The sequence below is a fragment of the Salvelinus fontinalis genome, chromosome 14, assembly GCF_029448725.1.
Source record: "Salvelinus fontinalis isolate EN_2023a chromosome 14, ASM2944872v1, whole genome shotgun sequence".
Lineage (NCBI taxonomy): Eukaryota > Metazoa > Chordata > Actinopteri > Salmoniformes > Salmonidae > Salvelinus > Salvelinus fontinalis.
In genome coordinates this window covers 19,112,998-19,139,028 of record NC_074678.1, presented here as the reverse complement: position 1 = coordinate 19,139,028, position 26,031 = coordinate 19,112,998, and the positions used below count along the sequence as shown (strand labels likewise).

The window sequence follows — 26,031 nt, the reverse complement described above, 5'->3', positions numbered from 1 at the left end:
CCATACCATAACCCTTCCGCCACCATGGGGCGCTCTGTTCACAACGATGACATCAGCAAACCGCTCGCCCACACAACGCCATACACATGGTATGAGGTTGTGAGGCCGTGGTCTGAGGTTGTGAGTTGTTTGAACGTACTGCCAAATTCTCTAAAACGACGTTGGAGGCAGCTTATGGTAGATAAATTTACATAAAATTCTCTGGCAACAGCTCTGGTGGACATTCCTGCCGGCAGCATGCCAATTGCACACTGCCTCAAAACTTGACACATCTGTGGCATTGTGTTGTGTGACAAAACTGAGCATTTTAGAGTGGCCTTTTATTGTCCCTGGCACAAGGTGCACCTGTGGAATGATCGTGCTGTTTAATCAGCTTCTTGATATGCCACAACTTTCAGGTGGATGGATTATCTTGGCAAAGGATAAATGCTCACTAACAGGGATTAAACAAATTTGTGCACAACATTTTTTATAAATAAGCTTTTTGTGCGTATGGTACATTTCTGGGGTCTTTTTATTTCAGCTCATGAAACATGGGACCAACATTAAATAAATAAAAATGTTACATGTTGCGTTTATATTTTTGTTCAGTGTATATTATATTGTCTGTGTTTCAATCAGGCATTACAAGTTGACAACAGTCAGCTGATGTTGACCTGTTTACTACTGTCTATGTTTTAAACTGGATGGAGAGTTGATTAATCAATTATATCTTGTTAGCTAAGAATGCTATCTCCATTGTTAGAAAGAAAGGGATTCTAGGAATGAAACCTGAACTTCATTAGAGAATAGATCTGTGCCGTAGTCCATGTTCCATCTGCCTTATGCTGGGCACCAGATATAGGTGCTCTCTACTGCAGTATTAATGACTAGATAAGGGAACAGTCACAGCTTGTAGAGGGGCAAGGCAGGCTCACCAGTCCAGGGTTTGTATTTTAGACTACAGAGAGGTATCAGGATTGCTTAGACAGATCCTATGGGCCAGTTTCCCAGACACAGATTAAGCCTAGTCCTAGAAAAAGTATGCACACTGCTCTCCATTGACAGTGTTTTTTATTCTAGGACTAGGTTTAATCTGTATCCAGGTAACCGGCCATAAATTTAGGGAGAGGACAAACGGTACTAACCTGTCCATACTGTTCAGCAGGTCTGTTTCTGGGCCCCGTGGGAAACAGAGAACCAGTCTCAGTAGGGGCAGAACCTGGGTTCCCATAAACCATTCATTCTCATGACCTGGCTAGAGATAACAAGGAGAATAACACAATTATAGGTTGCACTGTATACACCTTTTCTAATGCAATGAAATGGAGCTACTGTCCTGTTTATCAAAATGTCTCCTACTACGGTGCATTCAAAAAGTATTCAGACCCCTTGACTTTTTCCACATTTTATTACATTACAGACTTATTCTAAAATGGATTCAATTGTTTTTTCCCCCCTCATCAATCTACACACAATACCTCATAATGACAAAGCAAAAACAGGTTTTTAGAAATAAAAAAAACTGAAATATTATATTTACCTAAGTATTCAGAGCCTTTACTCAGTACTTTGTTGAAGCACCTTTTGCAGTGATTACAGCCTTGAGACTTCTTGGGTATGACGCTACAAGCTTGGCACACCTGTATTTGGGGAGTTTCTCCCATTCTTCTCTGCAGATCCTCTCAAACTTTGTCAGGATAGATGGGGAGCGTTGCTGCACAGATATTTTCAGGTCTCCAGAGATGTTCGATCGGGTTTAAGTCCGGGTTCTGGCTGGGCCACTCAAGGACATTCAGAAACTTGTCCTAAATGCTCCAGAGCATTTTCCATCAAGGATCTCTCTGTACTTTGATCCATTCATCTTTCCCTCGATCCTGACTAGTCTTCCAGTACCTGCCGCTGAAAAACATCCCCACAGCATGATGCTGCCACCACCATGCTTCACCGTAGGGATGGTGCCAGGTTTCCTCCAGACGTGATGCTCTGCATTCAATCTTGGTTTCATCAGACCAGAGAATCTTGTTTCTCATGGTCTGAGAGTCTTTAGGTGCCTTTTGGCGAACTCCAAGCGGGATGTCATGTGCCTTTTACTGAGGAGTGGCTTCCGTCTGGCCACTCTACCATAAAGGCCTGATTGGTGGAGTGCTGCAGAGATGGTTGTCCTTCTGGAAGGTTCTTCCGTCTCCACAGAGGAACTTTGGATCTCTGTCAGCATGACCATCGGGTTCTTGGTCACCTCCCTGACCAAGGCCCTTCTCCCCCGATTGCTCAGTTTTTGCCTTGCGGCCAGCTTTAGGAAGAGTCTTTGTGGTTTCAAACTTCTTCCATTTAAGAATGTTGGAAGCCACTGTGTTCCTGGGGACCTTCAATGCTGCAGAAATGTTTTGGTACCCTTCCCCAGATCTGTGCCTCGACACAATCCTGTCTCGGAGTTCTACGGATAATTCCTTCAACCTCATGGCTTGGTTTTTGCTCTGACATGCACTGTCAAATCAAATCCAATTGTAATTGTCACGTGCGCCGAATACAACAGGTGTAGACCTTACAGTGAAATGCTTACTTACAAGCCCTTACCAACAATGCTTTGAGAAGTTAAGAAAAAAAGGTATTTCGTAAAAAATTTGAAAATAAGTAACAAATAATTCAACAGCAGTAGTAAAATAACAAGCGAGGCTATATACAGGGGGTACCGGTACAGAGTCAATATGCCGGGACACCGGTTAGTTGAGGTAATATAGGTAATATGTACATGTAGGTAGAGTTAATGTGACTATGCATAGATTATAACAGAGAGTAGCAGCAGTGTAAAAGAGGGGTCTGGATAGACCTTTGATTAGCTGTTCAGGAGTATTATGGCTTGGGGGTAGAAGCTGTTAAGAAACCTTTTGGACCTCGACTTGGCCCTCCGGGACCGCTTGCCGTGCGGTAGCAGAAAGAACACTATGACTAGGTCCTCTTCCTAGGTTTTGGCCTTTCTAGGGAGTTTTTCCTAGCCACCGTGCTTCTACACCTGCATTGCTTGCTGTTTGGGGTTTTAGGCTGGGTGTCTGTACAGCACTTTGAGATATCAGCTGATGTAAGAAGGGCTATATACAGTGGGGCAAAAAAGTATTTAGTCAGCCACCAATTGTGCAAGTTCTCCCACTTAAAAAGATGAGCGAGGCCTGTAATTTTCATCATAGGTACACTTAAACTATGACAGACAAAATGAGGGGGAAAAATCCAGAAAATCACATTGTAGGATTTTTTATGAATTTATTTGCAAATTATGGTGGAAAATAAGTATTTGGTCACCTACAAACAAGCAAGATTTCTGGCTCTCACAGACCTGTAACTTCTTCTTTAAGAGGCTCCTCTGTCCTCCACTCGTTACCTGTATTAATGGCACCTGTTTGAACTTGTTATCAGTATAAAAGACACCTGTCCACAACCTCAAACAGTCACACTCCAAACTCCACTATGGCCAAGACCAAAGAGCTGTCAAAGGACACCAGAAACAAAATTGTAGACCTGCAACAGGCTGGGAAGACTGAATCTGCAATAGGTAAGCAGCTTGGTTTGAAGAAATCAACTGTGGGAGCAATTATTAGGAAATGGAAGACATACAAGACCACTGATAATCTCCCTCGATCTGGGGCACCACGCTAGATCTCACCCCGTGGGGTCAAAATGATCACAAGAACGTCACAAAAATCCCAGAACCACACGGGGGGACCTAGTGAATGACCTGCAGAGAGCTGGGACCAAAGTAACAAAGCCTACCATCAGTAACACAGTACGCCGCCAGGGACTCAAATCCTGCAGTGCCAGACGTGTCCCCCTGCTTAAGCCAGTACATGTCCAGGCCCGTCTGAAGTTTGCTAGAGAGCATTTGGATGATCCAGAAGAAGATTGGGAGAATGTCATATGGTCAGATGAAACCAAAATATAACTTTTTGGTAAAAACTCAACTCGTCGTGTTTGGAGGACAAAGAATGCTGAGTTGCATCCAAAGAACACCATACCTACTGTGAAGCATGGGGGTGGAAACATCATGCTTTGGGGCTGTTTTTCTGCAAAGGGACCAGGACGACTGATCCGTGTGAAGGAAAGAATGAATGGGGCCATGTATCGTGAGATTTTGAGTGAAAACCTCCTTCCATCAGCAAAGGCATTGAAGATGAAACGTGGCTGGGTCTTTCAGCATGACAATGATCCCAAACACACCGCCCGGGCAACAAAGGAGTGGCTTCGTAAGAAGCATTTCAAGGTCCTGGAGTGGCCTAGCCAGTCTCCAGATCTCAACCCCATAGAAAATCTTTGTAGGGAGTTGAAAGTCCGTGTTGCCCAGCAACAGCCCCAAAACATCACTGCTCTAGAGGAGATCTGCATGGAGGAATGGGCCAAAATACCAGCAACAGTGTGTGAAAACCTTGTGAAGACTTAGAGAAAACGTTTGACCTCTGTCATTGCCAACAAAGGGTATATAACAAAGTATTGAGATAAACTTTTGTTATTGACCAAATACTTATTTTCCACCATAATTTGCAAATAAATTCATTGAAAATCCTACAATGTGATTTTCTGGATTTTCTTTTCTAATTTTGTCTGTCATAGTTGAAGTGTACCTGTGATGAAAATTACAGGCCTCTCTCATCTTTTTAAGTGGGAGAACTTGCACAATTGGTGGCTGACTAAATACTTTTTTGCCCCACTGTAAATACATTTGATTTGATTTGGCTGGAGTCTTTGACAATTTTTAGGGCCTTCCTCTGACACTGCCTGATATAGAGGTCCTGGATGGCAGTAAGCTTGGCCCCAGTGATGTACTGAGCCGTACGCACTACCCTCTGTCGTGCCTTGCGGTCGGAGGCCGAGCAGTTGTCATACCAGGCAGTGATGCAACCAGTCAGGATGCTCTCGATGGTGCAGCTGTAGAACCTTTTGAGGATCTGAGGACCCATGACAAATCATTTCAGTCTCCTGAGGGGGAATAGGCTTTGTCGTGCCCTCTTCACGACTGTCTTAGTGTGTTTGGACCATGATAGTTTGTTGGTGATGTGGACACCAAGGAACTTGAAGCTCTCAACCTGTTCCACTACAGCCCCGTCGATGAGAATGGGGGCGTGCTCGGTCCTCCTTTTCCTGTAGTCCACAATCATCTCCTTTGTCTTGATCATGTTGAGGGAGTGGGACCTCTTCAACTGTGGGACCTTATATAGAGATGTGTGTGCCTTTCCAAATCACATCCAATCAATTGAATTTACCACATGTGGACTCCAATCAAGTTGTAGAAACATCTCAAGGATGATCAATGGAAACAGGATGCACCTGAACTCAATTTAGAGTCTCATTGCAAAGGGTCTGAATACGTATGTAAATAAGGTATTTCAGTTTTTTATTTTTTAATAAATTAGCAAAAAACTCTAAACCTGTTTTCACTTTGTCATTATTGGGTATTGTGTGTAGATTGAGGAATAGTTCTTAATTAATCCATTTTAGAATAAGGCTGCAACGTAACAAAATGTGGAAAAATGGAAGGGGTCTGAATACTTTCCGAATGCACTGTATATCTTACCTTTAAGGAGAGCTCAATCTGATTTTTGATGTTCTTTATAATGTAACCCTCTACTCCGGCATGGCAACTGGTTTTTATCATACACCTATGATAAGAAATCAGGATATTCAAGTTGTTTGTAATACCATGTGGTCCTGAGGCCCTCCCTGGGTGCACGTTTTGGTTTTTGCCCTAGCACTACACAGCTGATTCAAATAAACAAAGCTTGATGATGAGTTGGTTAATTAAATCAGCTGTGTAGTGCTAGGGCAAAAACCAAACATGCACGGGGGGTACTGCTATAGAGTACTACAGATTAATCCATTGCGGACCACATATAGGCTATACAGTATTCTCACCTGAAGAATTTGTGCTTAGCCTCAGGTCCCAATTTATCTATGAAGAGCTGTAACACTTTAAACCCTCGTTCTCTCTGGTAATGGGAGAAAGGAGTTATTAGGCTAGCAGGTACATAGACCCAAAATTATTTCAATTGGTTTTATTTATTCAGGAGTTTTATTCAATTACCAAACGCTGAATTGGACACACAGTCAGGATCTGCACCAAATGCTGCATTTCCACACAACAACAAAAACACAAATCACAAATTATTATTATTACGTTTGTTACATATGCATCTGTTTAGCTGTTTCTGGTATGTAGTTAGACTCACCTGTGGAACACTGTAAAATGACTTTAGGTCCTGCAGTTCAACTGGGAGGCTGTTATCCTCCACTCTCTCCAAGCTTTTTGTATATAATTCCTGAGTGATAGAGCATGGAGAAGAATACTTAGCAATACTTACAACTCAGAGATTTCACTCAATATAGTATTGGGAAGATTTGAAATCAATTTATGCTTACCAGGCCTTTGAGTAGGAACGATTCTTCCTTTCTATTTTAGGAAAGAAAACATCTTGTTTAGAGGAACACACTATATCTTAAACCAATGTTTTATTATCATGTAAGAACAGTATAGCTCTGAAAACATACCTACTCAGGAGGAGGTCAATATATTCCATATTACACTGCAGGACAAACACAGGACTGAGAGATCAACAAAATAATATTAATACTATTATATGTTTCAAACATAGTTATCACCCCATATCTTCAATGATACGGTTATTCAGAACCTTTCTACTGTGTTTCACCTGAAAACTGCTGGAAAGCTCTCGATGGTGATGAGCTGGACAAAGAGCAGGTATGCCAGACAGGCCCGTGACTCCTGGGCTTCAGTACTGTCTGTCAGGAGGCCAGACTCCTCCCTCTTCTTCAGAGCCTTGTAGAACAGGAGGCCTGGGAGAGGCTCCTGGATTGCTGGTAGGGTGGCCTAGGATCAAAAACACAATGTAGTCATGTTTTAGCTAGGTTCTTATTAAACTTGTCTCTATGAGGTTGATTGTCTTGTTTGGTAGTCTCGCTGGACTTACTGGAAGATGCAGTAGAAAAAGAGCTAACCCTTAGTGTAGTGTGCAGAGCCATTTCAAAAGGCCATCCCTCAACCAAGTAGGCCCGGATTACTTACCAGTATGTCTGTAGCAAAGTGCCATAGGGGAGACTGTTTATGGATGTCTATAGCCTGGTCAAGCTGTGCCTGAAGGAGTGGCTCCCTCAAGCTCCCCATGCAACTGTAGAGAGAAGAATAATATGCATTAGAGATCAACAAGCCGGTGTCAGTATCTTCTACTCTCCTGATTATAACCTGGCCAATAACTACATCTCATTGATACATGTTGGTGCTCCTTTTAGCAACATTAATATCCAACAAAGCACACAGTCAGGCAGACAGACACCTACAACTTGAGAAGCTCAGTCTTTAGCTGATTGTCTGAAGCAGTGCCACCATCCTCGCTGTTGTCCCTCCTCTTCACTTCCTCCACGAATGGCTCCATGAACCTGGCCAGGGCTGAGCAGCAACGACACAGACCATACGCATCCTCCACTTCTTGCTCCTTGGTGTAAGGCACTGGCAGCCTGGACAACTGCTTCTGTAGGGCAGCCAGAGCCAGGCCTACCCAGGGAGCCTTCTCCTCACCCAGACGCAGCAGCACTAGGAGATAGACGGAGACATTCAAAAGTCACCAACATGAATAGCACTAGGAGAGGCAAGGATACATTATTAAAAAGTAATTGAAGGAATGCATTATGTATAGGTTGTTTTACTGCATTGTGATTTGCTTTGAGGTAATGTATTAATAAATATTTGGAAAGGATTGTATTATAATGGCACTCTACTGTCATTCAATCAATTACAAGAAAAATGTGGGTTATCTAAGACTACTTAGGAAATCTTATTCAATCGCTTCAACAGAATCTGGATTAACCTAAAGCATCTAACAGTAGCATAGAACAAATACTGAAAGAAGCTGCAACGCCAAAGAAGTTGATTGCCAAGTTATATCGAGGGTTGACTGAATTTTTACCTGATGGTTCAGAAACTAAGGTAAAAATGGGAAACAGATCTCAAAGAAGAAATTGATGAGAACTATTGGTCACAGATACAGTTGAAGTTGGAAGTTTACATACACCTTAGCCAAATACATTTAAACTCAGTTTTTTAATTCTTGACATTTAATCCTAGTAAAAGTTCCCTGTCTTAGGTCAGTTAGGATGACCACTTTATTTTAAGAATGTGAAATGTCAGAATAATAGTAGAGAGAATGATTTATTTCAGCTTTTTTTCTTTCATCACATTCCCAGTGGGTCAGAAGTTTACATACACTCAATTAGTATTTGGTAGCATTGCCTTAAACAATTTAAACTTGGGTCAAACGTTTCGGGTAGCCTTCCACAAGCTTCCCACAATAAGTTGGGTGAATTTTAGGCCCATTCCTCCTGACAGAGCTGGTGTAACTGAGTCAGGTTTGTAGGCCTCCTTGCTCGCACACGCTTTTTCAGTTCTGCCCACACATTTTCTATAGGAATGAGGTCAGGGCTTTGTGATGGCCACTCCAATACCTTGACTTTGTTGTCCTTAAGCCATTTTGCCACAACTTTGGAAGTATGCTTGGGGTCATTGTCCATTTGGAAGACCCATTTGTGACCAAGCTTTAACTTCCTGACTGATGTCTTGAGATGTTGCTTCAATATATCCAAATAATTTTCCTACATCATGATGCCATCTATTTTGTGACGTGCACCAGTCCCTCCTGCAGCAAAGCACCCCCACAACATAATGCTGCCACCCCCGTGCTTCACGGTTGGGATGGTGTTCTTCGTCTTGCAAGCGTCCCCCTTTTTCCTCCAAACATAACGATGGTTATTATGGCCAAACAGTTCTATTTTTGTTTCATCAGACCAGAGGACATTTCTCCGAAAAGTACGATCTTTGTCCCCATGTGCAGTTGCAAACCGTAGTCTGGCTTTTTTATGGCGGTTTTGGAGCAGTGGCTTCTTCCTTGCTGAGCGGCCTTTCAGGTTATGTCGATATAGGACTCATTTTACTGTGGATATAGATACTTTTGTACCTGTTTCCTCCAGCATCTACACAAGGTCCTTTGCTGTTGTTCTGGGATTGATTTGCAATTTTCGCACCAAAGTATGTTCATCTCTAGGAGACAGAACACTTCTTCTTCCAGAGCGGTATGGCGGCTGCGTGGTCCCATGGTGTTTATACTTGCGTACTATTGTTTGTACAGATGAACGTGGTACCTTCAGGTGTTTGGAAATTGCTCCCAAGGATGAACCAGACTTGTGGAGGTCTACAATAATTTTTCTGAAGTCTTGGCTGATTTCTTTTGATTTTCCCATGATGTCAAGCAAAGAGGCACTGAGTTTGAAGGTAGGCCTTGAAATACATCCACAGGTACACCTCCAATTGACTTAGATTATGTCAATTAGCCTATCAGAAGCTTCTAAAGCCATGACATAATTTTCTGGAATATTCCAAGCTGTTTAAAGGCACAGTCAACTTAGCGTATGTAAACTTCTGACCCACTGGAATTGTGATACAGTGAGTTATAAGTGAAATAATCTCTCTGTAAACAATTGTTGGAAAAATTACTTGTGTCATGCACAAAGTATATGTCATAACCGACTTGCCAAAACTATAGTTTGTTAACAAGAAATTTGTGGAGTGGTTGAAAAACAAGTTTTAATGACTCCAACCTAAGTGTATGTGATTTGATTTGATGTAAACTTCCGACTTCAACGGTATGTGAAAATGTTCATATTTGCTCCTACAATCTTAGCCATAAATTATTGCAATTGAAGATAATCCATAGGATTTACTACACTCCTGCTAGAATGCATGTAATGTACCCAGAAATGTCATATCACTGTTGGAGATGCAAAAAACTAAAATGAACCCTATTACATATGCTGTTGTCCTGTGAGAAATGGACACCATTTTGGGATAATGTCTGTGCCATCATATCATTGTGTCAAGGATTTTACATCCATCCATCTCCATGATTATGTCTGTTGCGGAATGTAAATATTCTTGACCGATATCACAGAAGGTTTTGTAATTTAGATCTAATTGCTGCAAAAATATGTGTAGCTATCAATTGGAAAGCATCATACACACGCATCGTCAATAACGAACTGAAGGTAGTTACATTCCATTAGATTGTGTTTTATGAAATTAAGCAAAAAAAAGACATGTTTGATATAATCTGGAAACCTCACATTGGCAATCTTGAGGAGTGTAAGATTTCCCAACATACATAACTGTGTTTGAATTTGATGTATATGTGTATTGAAATGGAAGGCTACTGTGTTTTTGTACGTTTATGGACAGGTCTGGGAATGTTGTGGTGGTTGTGTTGTTTTTGTGCTCTGTTTGCATTTATAAATAAATAAAATATTGGGAGAAAAAAATGAAGGGGAACGTCATCAAGATTAAGTTACAGTAAGTGTCCAGTAGAGGGAAGCAAACAACATCTGCAGGAGATAGCCTTCGCAATACCACTGCTAAGTATTACCTGTTTGAAGATGCGGGACCATAAGTTCGATGGTGTCAGCGATGAGGTCCGGATGAAGGTCATCCACTTGGCCGAGAAAAATCAGCATGAGTTCCATCGGGCTGCATGTCTGAGAGACAAGATTTATACATTACTGTTAACTATGATGCCATGTCATGTGAATCTACCTGCTGTTTAGCCTCCTGCCATCCAATTCTGTCAAGGGTAATTCATAATGCTTATAGTTTACCTCGGCCAGGTGTGTGATAACGGCCTGACAGGTAGAGGTACTCTTCTTCTTCTTCAGTACCTCGGCCACCAGGGACGCAAGGAGGCCACAGCCCATAGACTCCACTATTCCCTGGGTCAGATAAAATAACCAAAAACTTCTGTGTCATGTCTACTTTTTACATTTAGAAAGAAAGCAGCAACTGATGATAAAAAACAGTTGTGCAAGTTTATGGGAGGTATACAAATTGTTGGTTGCATGTGGGCTATCTTGCAAATGACCACCTTGACTACCACCTCACGTCGGTCAAAAAAGCTAAGTTGATATCCTAGCGTGGTAGCTATAGACCTGGTTATGACTCCATGATATCCTAGCGAGGTTGCTATAGACCCTGTTATGACTCCATGACATCCTAGTGAGGTAGCTATAGACCCTGTTATGACTCCATGATGTCCTAGCGAGGTTGCTATAGACCCTGTTATGACTCCATGATGTCCTAGCGAGGTTGCTATAGACCCTGTTATGACTCCATGATATCCTAGCGAGGTAGCTATAGACCCTGTTATGACTCCATGACATCCTAGCGAGGTAGCTATAGACCCTGTTATGACTCCATGACATCCCAGCGTGGTAGCTATAGACCCTGTTATGACTCCATGATATCCTAGCGAGGTTGCTATAGACCCTGTTATGACTCCATGACATCCCAGCGTGGTAGCTATAGACCCTGTTATGACTCCATGATATCCTAGCGAGGTTGCTATAGACCCTGTTATGACTCCATGACATCCTAGCGAGGTAGCTATAGACCCTGTTATGACTCCATGATGTCCTAGCGAGGTTGCTATAGACCCTGTTATGACTCCATGATGTTCTAGTGAGGTAGCTATAGACCCTGTTATGACTCCATGACATCCTAGCGAGGTAGCTATAGACCCTTGTATGACTCCATGACATCCTAGCGAGGTAGCTATAGACCGTGTTATGACTCCATGATGTCCTAGCGAGGTAGCTATAGACCCTGTTATGATTCCATGACGTCCTACCGAGGTAGATATAGACCCTGTTATGACATCCTAGCGAGGTAGCTGTAGACCCTTGTATGTCTCCATGATGTCCTAGCGATGTAGCTACAGACCCTGTTATGACTCCATGACATCCTAGCGATGTAGCTACAGACCCTTGTCTGACTCCATGAAGTCCTAGCGAGGTACCTATAGACCCTTGTATGACTCCATGATGTCCTAGTGAGGTAAGTATAGACCCTGTTATGACTCCATGATGTCCTAGCGAGGTAGCTATAAACCCTGTTATGACTCCATGATATCCTAGCGAGGTAGCTATAGACCCTGTTATGACTCCATGATATCCTAGCGAGGTAGCTATAAACACTTATATGACTCCGTGATGTCCTAGTGAGGTAGCTATAGACCCTAGTATGACTCCATGATATTCTAGTGAGGTAGCTATAAACACTTATATGACTCCATGACATCCTAGCGAGGTAGCTGTAGACCCTGTTATGACTCCATGACATCCTAGCGAGGTAGCTATAGACCCTGTTATGACTCCATGACATCCTAGCGAGGTAGCTGTAGACCCTGTTATGACTCCATGACATCCTAGCGAGGTAGCTATAGACCCTGTTATGACTCCATGACATCCTAGCGAGGTAGCTGTAGACCCTGTTATGACTCCATGACATCCTAGCGAGGTAGCTGTAGACCCTGTTATGACTCCATGACATCCTAGCGAGGTAGCTATAGACCCTGTTATGACTCCATGACATCCTAGCGAGGTAGCTGTAGACCCTGTTATGACTCCATGACATCCTAGCGAGGTAGCTATAGACCCTGTTATGACTCCATGACATCCTAGCGAGGTAGCTGTAGACCCTGTTATGACTCCATGACATCCTAGCGAGGTAGCTATAGACCCTGTTATGACTCCATGACATCCTAGCGAGGTAGCTGTATACCCTGTTATGACTCCATGACATCCTAGCGAGGTAGCTGTAGACCCTGTTATGACTCCATGACATCCTAGCGAGGTAGCTATAGACCCTGTTATGACTCCATGACATCCTAGCGAGGTAGATGTAGACCCTGTTATGACTCCATGACATCCTAGCGAGGTAGCTATAGACCCTGTTATGACTCCATGACATCCTAGCGAGGTAGCTGTAGACCCTGTTATGACTCCATGACATCCTAGCGAGGTAGCTATAGACCCTGTTATGACTCCATGACATCCTAGCGAGGTAGCTGTATACCCTGTTATTACTCCATGATGTCCTAGCGAGGTAGCTATAGACCCTTGTCTGACTCCATGATGTCCTAGTGAGGTAGCTATAGACCCTGTTATGACTCCATGACATCCTAGCGAGGTAGCTATAGACCCTGTTATGACTCCATGACATCCTAGTGAGGTAGCTGTAGACCCTATTATGACTCCATGATGTCCTAGCAAGGTAGCTATAGAGCCTTGTCTGACTCCATGATGTCCTAGTGAGGTAGCTATAGACCCTGTTATGACTCCATGACATCCTAGCGAGGTAGCTATAGACCCTGTTATGACTCCATGATGTCCTAGCGAGGTAGCTATAGACCCTGTTATGACTCCATGACATCCTAGCGAGGTAGCTATAGACCCTGTTATTACTCCATGATGTCCTAGCGAGGTAGCTATAGACCCTGTTATGACTCCATGACAGCGAGGTAGCTATAGACCCTGTTATTACTCCATGATGTCCTAGCGAGGTAGCTATAGACCCTGTTATGACTCCATGACAGCGAGGTAGCTATAGACCCTGTTATGACTCCATGACATCCTAGCGAGGTAGCTATAGACCCTTGTATGACTCCATGATGTCCTAGTGAGATAGCTATATACCCTGTTTTGACTCCATATGTCCTAGCAAGGTAGCTATAGACCCTTGATTCACTCCATGACGTCCTAGCAAGGTAGCTATAGACTGTTGTATGTCTCCATGATGTGCTAGAAAGGTAGCTATGGACCCTGTTATTACTCCATGATTTTCTAAAGATCTAGCTATGGATCCTTTTATGACTCCATGACATCCTAGCGAGGTAGCTATAGACCCTGTTATTACTCCATGATGTCCTAGCGAGGTAGCCATAGACCCTGTTATGACTCCATGATGTCCTAGCGAGGTAGCTATATACCCTTGTATGACTCCATGACATCCTAGCGAGGTAGCTATAGACCCTGTTATTACTCCATGATGTCCTAGCGAGGTAGCCATAGACCCTGTTATGACTCCATGATGTCCTAGCGAGGTAGCTATATACCCTGTTATGACTCCAGGATATCCTAGCGAGGTAGTTATAGACCCTGTTATGACTCCATGACATCCTAGCGAGGTAGCTATAGACCCTTGTATGACTCCATGATGTCCTAGTGAGGTAGCTATATACCCTGTTTTAACTCCATATGTCCTAGCGAGGTAGCTATAGACCCTTGAATCACTCCATGACGTCCTAGCGAGGTAGCTATGGACCCTGTTATGACATCATAGCGAGGTAGCTATAGACCCTTGTTTGACTCCATGATGTCCTAGTGAGGTAGCTATAGACACTTGTATGACTCCATGATATCCTAGTGAGGTAGCTATAGACCCTGTTATGATTCCATGATGTCTTACCGAGGTAGCACTGGACCCTGTTATGACTCCATATGACCTAGCGAGGTAGCTATAGATCCTAGTATCACTCCATGACGTCCTAGCGAGGTAGCTATAGACCCTTGTATGACTCCATGATATCCTAGCGAGGTAGCTATGGACCCTGTTATTACTCCATAATGTCCTAGCAAGGTAGCTATGGACCCTTGTATGACTCCATGACATCCTAGCGAGGTAGCTATAGACCCTGTTATGACTCCATGATATCCTAGCGAGGTTGCTATAGACCCTGTTATGACTCCATGATGTCCTAGCGAGGTTGCTATAGACCCTGTTATGACTCCATGATGTCCTAGCGAGGTAGTTATAGACCCTGTTATGACTCCATGACATCCTAGCGAGGTAGCTATAGACCCTTGTATGACTCCATGACATCCTAGCGAGGTAGCTATAGACCGTGTTATGACTCCATGATGTCCTAGCGAGGTAGCTATAGACCCTGTTATGACTCCATGACATCCTAGCGAGGTAGCTATAGACCGTTTTATGTCTCCATGATGTCCTAGCGAGGTAGCTATAGACCCTGTTATGACTCCATGACATCCTAGCGAGGTAGCTATAGACCCTTGTATGACTCCATGACATCCTAGCGAGGTAGCTATAGACCGTGTTATGACTCCATGATGTCCTAGCGAGGTAGGTATAGACCCTGTTATGATTCCATGACGTCCTACCGAGGTAGATATAGACCCTGTTATGACATCCTAGCGAGGTAGCTGTAGACCCTTGTATGTCTCCATGATGTCCTAGCGATGTAGCTACAGACCCTGTTATGACTCCATGACATCCTAGCGATGTAGCTACAGACCCTTGTCTGACTCCATGAAGTCCTAGCGAGGTACCTATAGACCCTTGTATGACTCCATGATGTCCTAGTGAGGTAAGTATAGACCCTGTTATGACTCCATGATGTCCTAGCGAGGTAGCTATAAACCCTGTTATGACTCCATGATATCCTAGCGAGGTAGCTATAGACCCTGTTATGACTCCATGATATCCTAGCGAGGTAGCTATAAACACTTATATGACTCCGTGATGTCCTAGTGAGGTAGCTATAGACCCTAGTATGACTCCATGATATTCTAGTGAGGTAGCTATAAACACTTATATGACTCCATGACATCCTAGCGAGGTAGCTGTAGACCCTGTTATGACTCCATGACATCCTAGCGAGGTAGCTATAGACCCTGTTATGACTCCATGACATCCTAGCGAGGTAGCTGTAGACCCTGTTATGACTCCATGACATCCTAGCGAGGTAGCTATAGACCCTGTTATGACTCCATGACATCCTAGCGAGGTAGCTGTAGACCCTGTTATGACTCCATGACATCCTAGCGAGGTAGCTATAGACCCTGTTATGACTCCATGACATCCTAGCGAGGTAGCTGTAGACCCTGTTATGACTCCATGACATCCTAGCGAGGTAGCTATAGACCCTGTTATGACTCCATGACATCCTAGCGAGGTAGCTGTAGACCCTGTTATTACTCCATGATGTCCTAGCGAGGTAGCTATAGACCCTTGTCTGACTCCATGATGTCCTAGTGAGGTAGCTATAGACCCTGTTATGACTCCATGACATCCTAGCGAGGTAGCTATAGACCCTGTTATGACTCCATGACATCCTAGTGAGGTAGCTGTAGACCCTATTATGACTCCATGATGTCCTAGCAAGGTAGCTATAGAGCCTTGTCTGACTCCATGATGTCCTAGTGAGGTAGCTATAGACCCTGTTATGACTCCATGACATCCTAGCGAGGTAGCTATAGACCCTTGTATGACTCCATGACATCCTAGCGAGATAGCTATAGACCCTGTTATGACTCCATGACATCCTAGCGAGGTAGCTATAGACCCTGTTATTACTCCATGATGTCCTAGCGAGGTAGCTATAGACCCTGTTATGACTCCATGACATCCTAGCGAGGTAGCTATAGACCCTGTTATTACTCCATGATGTCCTAGCGAGGTAGCTATAGACCCTGTTATGACTCCATGACAGCGAGGTAGCTATAGACCCTGTTATGACTCCATGACATCCTAGCGAGGTAGCTATAGACCCTTGTATGACTCCATGATGTCCTAGTGAGGTAGCTATATACCCTGTTTTGACTCCATATGTCCTAGCAAGGTAGCTATAGACCCTTGATTCACTCCATGACGTCCTAGCGAGGTAGCTATAGACTGTTGTATGTCTCCATGATGTGCTAGATAGGTAGCTATGGACCCTGTTATTACTCCATGATTTTCTAAAGATCTAGCTATGGATCCTTTTATGACTCCATGACATCCTAGCGAGGTAGCTATAGACCCTGTTATTACTCCATGATGTCCTAGCGAGGTAGCCATAGACCCTGTTATGACTCCATGATGTCCTAGCGAGGTAGCTATATACCCTTGTATGACTCCATGACATCCTAGCGAGGTAGCTATAGACCCTGTTATTACTCCATGATGTCCTAGCGAGGTAGCCATAGACCCTGTTATGACTCCATGATGTCCTAGCGAGGTAGCTATATACCCTGTTATGACTCCATGACATCCTAGCGAGGTAGCTATAGACCCTTGTATGACTCCATGATGTCCTAGTGAGGTAGCTATATACCCTGTTTTAACTCCATATGTCCTAGCGAGGTAGCTATAGACCCTTGAATCACTCCATGACGTCCTAGCGAGGTAGCTATGGACCCTGTTATGACATCATAGCGAGGTAGCTATAGACCCTTGTTTGACTCCATGATGTCCTAGTGAGGTAGCTATAGACACTTGTATGACTCCATGATATCCTACTGAGGTAGCTATAGACCCTGTTATGATTCCATGATGTCTTACCGAGGTAGCACTGGACCCTGTTATGACTCCATATGACCTAGCGAGGTAGCTATAGATCCTAGTATCACTCCATGACGTCCTAGCGAGGTAGCTATAGACCCTTGTATGACTCCATGATATCCTAGCGAGGTAGCTATGGACCCTGTTATTACTCCATAATGTCCTAGCGAGGTAGCTATGGACCCTTGTATGACTCCATGACATCCTAGCGAGGTAGCAATAGACCCTTTTATGACTCCATGATATCCTAGCGAGGTAGCTATAAACACTTATATGACTCCGTGATGTCCTAGTGAGGTAGCTATAGACCCTAGTATGACTCCATGATATTCTAGTGAGGTAGCTATAAACACTTATATGACTCCATGACATTCTTGCGAGGTAGCTATAGACCCTAGTATGACTCCATGATATTCTAGTGAGGTAGCTATAAACACTTATATGACTCCATGACATCCTAGCAAGGTAGCTATAGACCTTGTTATGACTCCATGACCTCGTAGTGAGGTAGCTATAGACCCTGTTATGACTCCATGATGTCCTAGTGAGTTAGCTATAGACCCTTGTATGACTCCAGGTATCCTAGTGATGTAGCTATAGACCCTTGTATGACTCCATGATGTTTTAGCGAGGTAGCTATAGACCCTGTTATGACTCCATGATGTCCTAGCGAGGTAGCTATATACCCTTGTATGACTCCATGACATCCTAGCGAGGTAGCTATAGACCCTGTTATGACTCCATGATGTCCTAGCGAGGTAGCTATAAACCCTGTTATGACTCCATGATATCCTAGCGAGGTAGCTATAGACCCTGTTATGACTCCATGATATCCTAGCGAGGTAGCTATAAACACTTATATGACTCCGTGATGTCCTAGTGAGGTAGCTATAGACCCTAGTATGACTCCATGATATTCTAGTGAGGTAGCTATAAACACTTATATGACTCCATGACATCCTAGCGAGGTAGCTGTAGACCCTGTTATGACTCCATGACATCCTAGCGAGGTAGCTATAGACCCTGTTATGACTCCATGACATCCTAGCGAGGTAGCTGTAGACCCTGTTATGACTCCATGACATCCTAGCGAGGTAGCTATAGACCCTGTTATGACTCCATGACATCCTAGCGAGGTAGCTGTAGACCCTGTTATGACTCCATGACATCCTAGCGAGGTAGCTGTAGACCCTGTTATGACTCCATGACATCCTAGCGAGGTAGCTATAGACCCTGTTATGACTCCATGACATCCTAGCGAGGTAGCTGTAGACCCTGTTATGACTCCATGACATCCTAGCGAGGTAGCTATAGACCCTGTTATGACTCCATGACATCCTAGCGAGGTAGCTGTAGACCCTGTTATGACTCCATGACATCCTAGCGAGGTAGCTATAGACCCTGTTATGACTCCATGACATCCTAGCGAGGTAGCTGTATACCCTGTTATGACTCCATGACATCCTAGCGAGGTAGCTGTAGACCCTGTTATGACTCCATGACATCCTAGCGAGGTAGCTATAGACCCTGTTATGACTCCATGACATCCTAGCGAGGTAGATGTAGACCCTGTTATGACTCCATGACATCCTAGCGAGGTAGCTATAGACCCTGTTATGACTCCATGACATCCTAGCGAGGTAGCTGTAGACCCTGTTATGACTCCATGACATCCTAGCGAGGTAGCTATAGACCCTGTTATGACTCCATGACATCCTAGCGAGGTAGCTGTATACCCTGTTATTACTCCATGATGTCCTAGCGAGGTAGCTATAGACCCTTGTCTGACTCCATGATGTCCTAGTGAGGTAGCTATAGACCCTGTTATGACTCCATGACATCCTAGCGAGGTAGCTATAGACCCTGTTATGACTCCATGACATCCTAGTGAGGTAGCTGTAGACCCTTTTATGACTCCATGATGTCCTAGCAAGGTAGCTATAGAGCCTTGTCTGACTCCATGATGTCCTAGTGAGGTAGCTATAGACCCTGTTATGACTCCATGACATCCTAGCGAGGTAGCTATAGACCCTGTTATGACTCCATGATGTCCTAGCGAGGTAGCTATAGACCCTGTTATGACTCCATGACATCCTAGCGAGGTAGCTATAGACCCTGTTATTACTCCATGATGTCCTAGCGAGGTAGCTATAGACCCTGTTATGACTCCATGACAGCGAGGTAGCTATAGACCCTGTTATTACTCCATGATGTCCTAGCGAGGTAGCTATAGACCCTGTTATGACTCCATGACAGCGAGGTAGCTATAGACCCTGTTATGACTCCATGACATCCTAGCGAGGTAGCTATAGACCCTTGTATGACTCCATGATGTCCTAGTGAGATAGCTATATACCCTGTTTTGACTCCATATGTCCTAGCAAGGTAGCTATAGACCCTTGATTCACTCCATGACGTCCTAGCAAGGTAGCTATAGACTGTTGTATGTCTCCATGATGTGCTAGAAAGGTAGCTATGGACCCTGTTATTACTCCATGATTTTCTAAAGATCTAGCTATGGATCCTTTTATGACTCCATGACATCCTAGCGAGGTAGCTATAGACCCTGTTATTACTCCATGATGTCCTAGCGAGGTAGCCATAGACCCTGTTATGACTCCATGATGTCCTAGCGAGGTAGCTATATACCCTTGTATGACTCCATGACATCCTAGCGAGGTAGCTATAGACCCTGTTATTACTCCATGATGTCCTAGCGAGGTAGCCATAGACCCTGTTATGACTCCATGATGTCCTAGCGAGGTAGCTATATACCCTGTTATGACTCCAGGATATCCTAGCGAGGTAGTTATAGACCCTGTTATGACTCCATGACATCCTAGCGAGGTAGCTATAGACCCTTGTATGACTCCATGATGTCCTAGTGAGGTAGCTATATACCCTGTTTTAACTCCATATGTCCTAGCGAGGTAGCTATAGACCCTTGAATCACTCCATGACGTCCTAGCGAGGTAGCTATGGACCCTGTTATGACATCATAGCGAGGTAGCTATAGACCCTTGTTTGACTCCATGATGTCCTAGTGAGGTAGCTATAGACACTTGTATGACTCCATGATATCCTAGTGAGGTAGCTATAGACCCTGTTATGATTCCATGATGTCTTACCGAGGTAGCACTGGACCCTGTTATGACTCCATATGACCTAGCGAGGTAGCTATAGATCCTAGTATCACTCCATGACGTCCTAGCGAGGTAGCTATAGACCCTTGTATGACTCCATGATATCCTAGCGAGGTAGCTATGGACCCTGTTATTACTCCATAATGTCCTAGCGAGGTAGCTATGGACCCTTGTATGACTCCATGACATCCTAGCGAGGTAGCTATAGACCCTGTTATGACTCCATGATATCCTAGCGAGGTTGCTATAGACCCTGTTATGACTCCATGATGTCCTAGCGAGGTTGCTATAGACCCTGTTATGACTCCATGATGTCCTAGCGAGGTAGCTATAGACCCTGTTATGACTCCATGATGTCCTAGCGAGGTAGCTATAGACCCTGTTATGACTCCATGATGTCCTAGCGAGGTTGCTATAGACCCTGTTATGACTCCATGATGTCCTAGCGAGGTAGCTATAGACCCTGTTATGACTCCATGATGTCCTACCGAGGTAGCTATATACCCTTGTATGACTCCATGACATCCTAGCGAGGTAGCTATAGACCGTTTTATGTCTCCATGATGTTCTAGTGAGGTAGCTATAGACCCTGTTATGACTCCATGACATCCTAGCGAGGTAGCTATAGACCGTTTTATGTCTCCATGATGTCCTAGCGAGGTAGCTATAGACCCTGTTATGACTCCATGACATCCTAGCGAGGTAGCTATAGACCCTTGTATGACTCCATGACATCCTAGCGAGGTAGCTATAGACCGTGTTATGACTCCATGATGTCCTAGCGAGGTAGGTATAGACCCTGTTATGATTCCATGACGTCCTACCGAGGTAGATATAGACCCTGTTATGACATCCTAGCGAGGTAGCTGTAGACCGTGTTATGACTCCATGATGTCCTAGCGATGTAGCTACAGACCCTGTTATGACTCCATGACATCCTAGCGATGTAGCTACAGACCCTTGTCTGACTCCATGAAGTCCTAGCGAGGTACCTATAGACCCTTGTATGACTCCATGATGTCCTAGTGAGGTAAGTATAGACCCTGTTATGACTCCATGATGTCCTAGCGAGGTAGCTATAAACCCTGTTATGACTCCATGATATCCTAGCGAGGTAGCTATAAACACTTATATGACTCCGTGATGTCCTAGTGAGGTAGCTATAGACCCTAGTATGACTCCATGATATTCTAGTGAGGTAGCTATAAACACTTATATGACTCCATGACATCCTAGCGAGGTAGCTGTAGACCCTGTTATGACTCCATGACATCCTAGCGAGGTAGCTATAAACCCTGTTATGACTCCATGACATCCTAGCGAGGTAGCTGTAGACCCTGTTATGACTCCATGACATCCTAGCGAGGTAGCTATAGACCCTGTTATGACTCCATGACATCCTAGCGAGGTAGCTGTAGACCCTGTTATGACTCCATGACATCCTAGCGAGGTAGCTATAGACCCTGTTATGACTCCATGACATCCTAGCGAGGTAGCTGTAGACCCTGTTATGACTCCATGACATCCTAGCGAGGTAGCTATAGACCCTGTTATGACTCCATGACATCCTAGCGAGGTAGCTGTAGACCCTGTTATTACTCCATGATGTCCTAGCGAGGTAGCTATAGACCCTTGTCTGACTCCATGATGTCCTAGTGAGGTAGCTATAGACCCTGTTATGACTCCATGACATCCTAGCGAGGTAGCTATAGACCCTGTTATGACTCCATGACATCCTAGTGAGGTAGCTGTAGACCCTATTATGACTCCATGATGTCCTAGCAAGGTAGCTATAGAGCCTTGTCTGACTCCATGATGTCCTAGTGAGGTAGCTATAGACCCTGTTATGACTCCATGACATCCTAGCGAGGTAGCTATAGACCCTTGTATGACTCCATGACATCCTAGCGAGATAGCTATAGACCCTGTTATGACTCCATGACATCCTAGCGAGGTAGCTATAGACCCTGTTATTACTCCATGATGTCCTAGCGAGGTAGCTATAGACCCTGTTATGACTCCATGACAGCGAGGTAGCTATAGACCCTGTTATTACTCCATGATGTCCTAGCGAGGTAGCTATAGACCCTGTTATGACTCCATGACAGCGAGGTAGCTATAGACCCTGTTATGACTCCATGACATCCTAGCGAGGTAGCTATAGACCCTTGTATGACTCCATGATGTCCTAGTGAGGTAGCTATATACCCTGTTTTGACTCCATATGTCCTAGCAAGGTAGCTATAGACCCTTGATTCACTCCATGACGTCCTAGCGAGGTAGCTATAGACTGTTGTATGTCTCCATGATGTGCTAGATAGGTAGCTATGGACCCTGTTATTACTCCATGATTTTCTAAAGATCTAGCTATGGATCCTTTTATGACTCCATGACATCCTAGCGAGGTAGCTATAGACCCTGTTATTACTCCATGATGTCCTAGCGAGGTAGCCATAGACCCTGTTATGACTCCATGATGTCCTAGCGAGGTAGCTATATACCCTTGTATGACTCCATGACATCCTAGCGAGGTAGCTATAGACCCTGTTATTACTCCATGATGTCCTAGCGAGGTAGCCATAGACCCTGTTATGACTCCATGACATCCTAGCGAGGTAGCTATAGACCCTTGTATGACTCCATGATGTCCTAGTGAGGTAGCTATATACCCTGTTTTAACTCCATATGTCCTAGCAAGGTAGCTATAGACCCTTGAATCACTCCATGACGTCCTAGCGAGGTAGCTATGGACCCTGTTATGACATCATAGCGAGGTAGCTATAGACCCTTGTTTGACTCCATGATGTCCTAGTGAGGTAGCTATAGACACTTGTATGACTCCATGATATCCTACTGAGGTAGCTATAGACCCTGTTATGATTCCATGATGTCTTACCGAGGTAGCACTGGACCCTGTTATGACTCCATATGACCTAGCGAGGTAGCTATAGATCCTAGTATCACTCCATGACGTCCTAGCGAGGTAGCTATAGACCCTTGTATGACTCCATGATATCCTAGCGAGGTAGCTATGGACCCTTTTATGACTCCATGATATCCTAGCGAGGTAGCTATAAACACTTATATGACTCCGTGATGTCCTAGTGAGGTAGCTATAGACCCTAGTATGACTCCATGATATTCTAGTGAGGTAGCTATAAACACTTATATGACTCCATGACATTCTTGCGAGGTAGCTATAGACCCTAGTATGACTCCATGATATTCTAGTGAGGTAGCTATAAACACTTATATGACTCCATGACATCCTAGCAAGGTAGCTATAGACCTTGTTATGACTCCATGACCTCGTAGTGAGGTAGCTATAGACCCTGTTATGACTCCATGATGTCCTAGTGAGTTAGCTATAGACCCTTGTATGACTCCAGGTATCCTAGTGATGTAGCTATAGACCCTTGTATGACTCCATGATGTTTTAGCGAGGTAGCTATAGACCCTGTTATGACTCCATGATGTCCTAGCGAGGTAGCTATATACCCTTGTATGACTCCATGACATCCTAGCGAGGTAGCTATAGACCCTGTTATTACTCCATGATGTCCTAGCGAGGTAGCCATAGACCCCGTTATGACTCCATGATGTCCTAGCGAGGTAGCTATATACCCTGTTATGACTCCAGGATATCCTAGCGAGGTAGCTATAGACCCTGTTATGACTCCATGATGTCCTAGCGAGGTAGCTATAAACCCTGTTATGACATCCTAGCATGGTAGCAATAGACCCTGTTATGACTCCTAGCGAGGTAGCTATAGACCCTTGTATGACTCCATGATGTCCTAGTGAGGTAGCTATATACCCTGTTTTGACTCCATATGTCCTAGCGAGGTAGCTATAGACCCTTGAATCACTCCATGATGTCCTAGTGAGGTAGCTATGGACCCTGTTATGACATCCTAGCGAGGTAGCTATAGACCCTTGTTTGACTCCATGATGTCCTAGTGAGGTAGCTATAGACCCTTGTATGACTCCATGATATCCTAGTGAGGTAGCTATAGACCCTGTTATGATTCCATGATGTCTTACCGAGGTAGCACTGGACCCTGTTATGACTCCATATGACCTAGCGAGGTAGCTATAGATCCTAGTATCACTCCATGACGTCCTAGCGAGGTAGTTATAGACCTTTGTCTGACTCCATGATGTCCTAGCAATGTAGCTACGGACCCTGTTATTACTCCATGATATCCTAGCGAGGTAGCTATAGACCCTGTTATGACTCCATGACATCCTATCGAGGCAGCTATAGACCCTTGTATGACTCCATGATGTCCTAGCGAGGTAGCTATGGACCCTGTTATGGCTCCATGATGTCCTAGCGAGGTAGCTATAGACCCTTGTCTGACTCCATGACGTCCTAGCGAGGTATCTATAGACCCTGTTATGACTCCATGTCATCCTAGCGAGGTATCTATAGACCCTGTTATGACTCCATCAAAATTAACTACATTTCCATTCCATGTTTTCTTTAGTGAATATCCCTTCGCTACAGTTAGATAATACTTTTTGTCCAAGTTGAGGGTTTTCTCACAGATTTTTCATTTGTGAGTCAATTCAATATCTTCAACCCATATACCTCCTGAGGCTCCTTTAGCTCCTTAAAGACTTTGAAAAACCACCCTGACACATGCTCCTGTAAGTGTAGGGTTTAGAGCAAAAGAAGGCGTGGGGAGCAGGGACAACCAAGGGCACTTAGAGAAGAGCCTTTCCAAACAGGGTCACCATCACTGGAGCGAGAAATCTGACTGAATATCGGCTGGTTCAGTCCTGACACCTTCAGGTCAACAGCCCAACAACAAGCTCTGGGTAGTGGGAGAGAAGCGATCGTTATTTTATGTATACATCGCAAATGGCACCCTATTGTCTACATAGTGCACTACTTTGGATGCACACTATAGCCCTATGGGCCCTGGTCAAAAGTTTTGCGTTATGTAGGGAATAGGGTGCCATTTGGGATGCACACTATATGTCTATGGTGGCAATGTAGCAAAGTGGCCTGTACTGTTAGCTGTAGTAGTAGACTTGCTGATGTTGTCACAGAGGAGACTGGAGTGTGCATGTGTCTGTCATCACCATTATCGGCCTCTGGGACTGGAATCTACTACACTACACTGTCAATGTGTAAAAATGTGTCAACCACAAGGTATATTTTACAACAATTTTCACAAATAGAGCAGTGTAAAACCACCCAATGTCCTCCCGGTTCACTCTGTAACAGTAAGGTGTGATTCTTCTTAGGATATCTTTGAATTTAATTACTCACTTAGCGGCGCATGAGAGGGGTTTTCATTGGAGGGCTTGCAAATGTGATGGCGATCGATGCATTTACCTGGTTCTTCTCATCCTGAATGAAGTCTAGCAGTTGTGTCGTGTCACCCTGATTAATACACGCCAATCCAGCATTCTGGAACAGCTCATGGTCCTCTGGCCTTAAACCATCTTCCACCACGGCTTTTCGCTGTACAGATACAAGATGCCAACTGACACCACTCACAGAGACAGCTAGTTCAAAGTAATAATTCTGACAATATTATGCATCCGATTAGTCATATTATTGTTGAAAATGTCTTATCAATGATATTATATTAAGCGTAGCTAGTTCTTATCATTCTTATATGAGCCACTGTTAGCATGTTAGCTTACCCATCTCTGGATGACATCCTGCAGCTGATCAGCCAT

The 26,031-nt window shown here is 44.2% G+C and overlaps 1 pseudogene; it reads right to left on the bottom strand.

Annotated features, from left to right (window-relative positions):
- Window positions 1–26,031, bottom strand: part of LOC129811147 (glomulin-like) — a 27,058-nt pseudogene extending 1,027 nt beyond the window's left edge.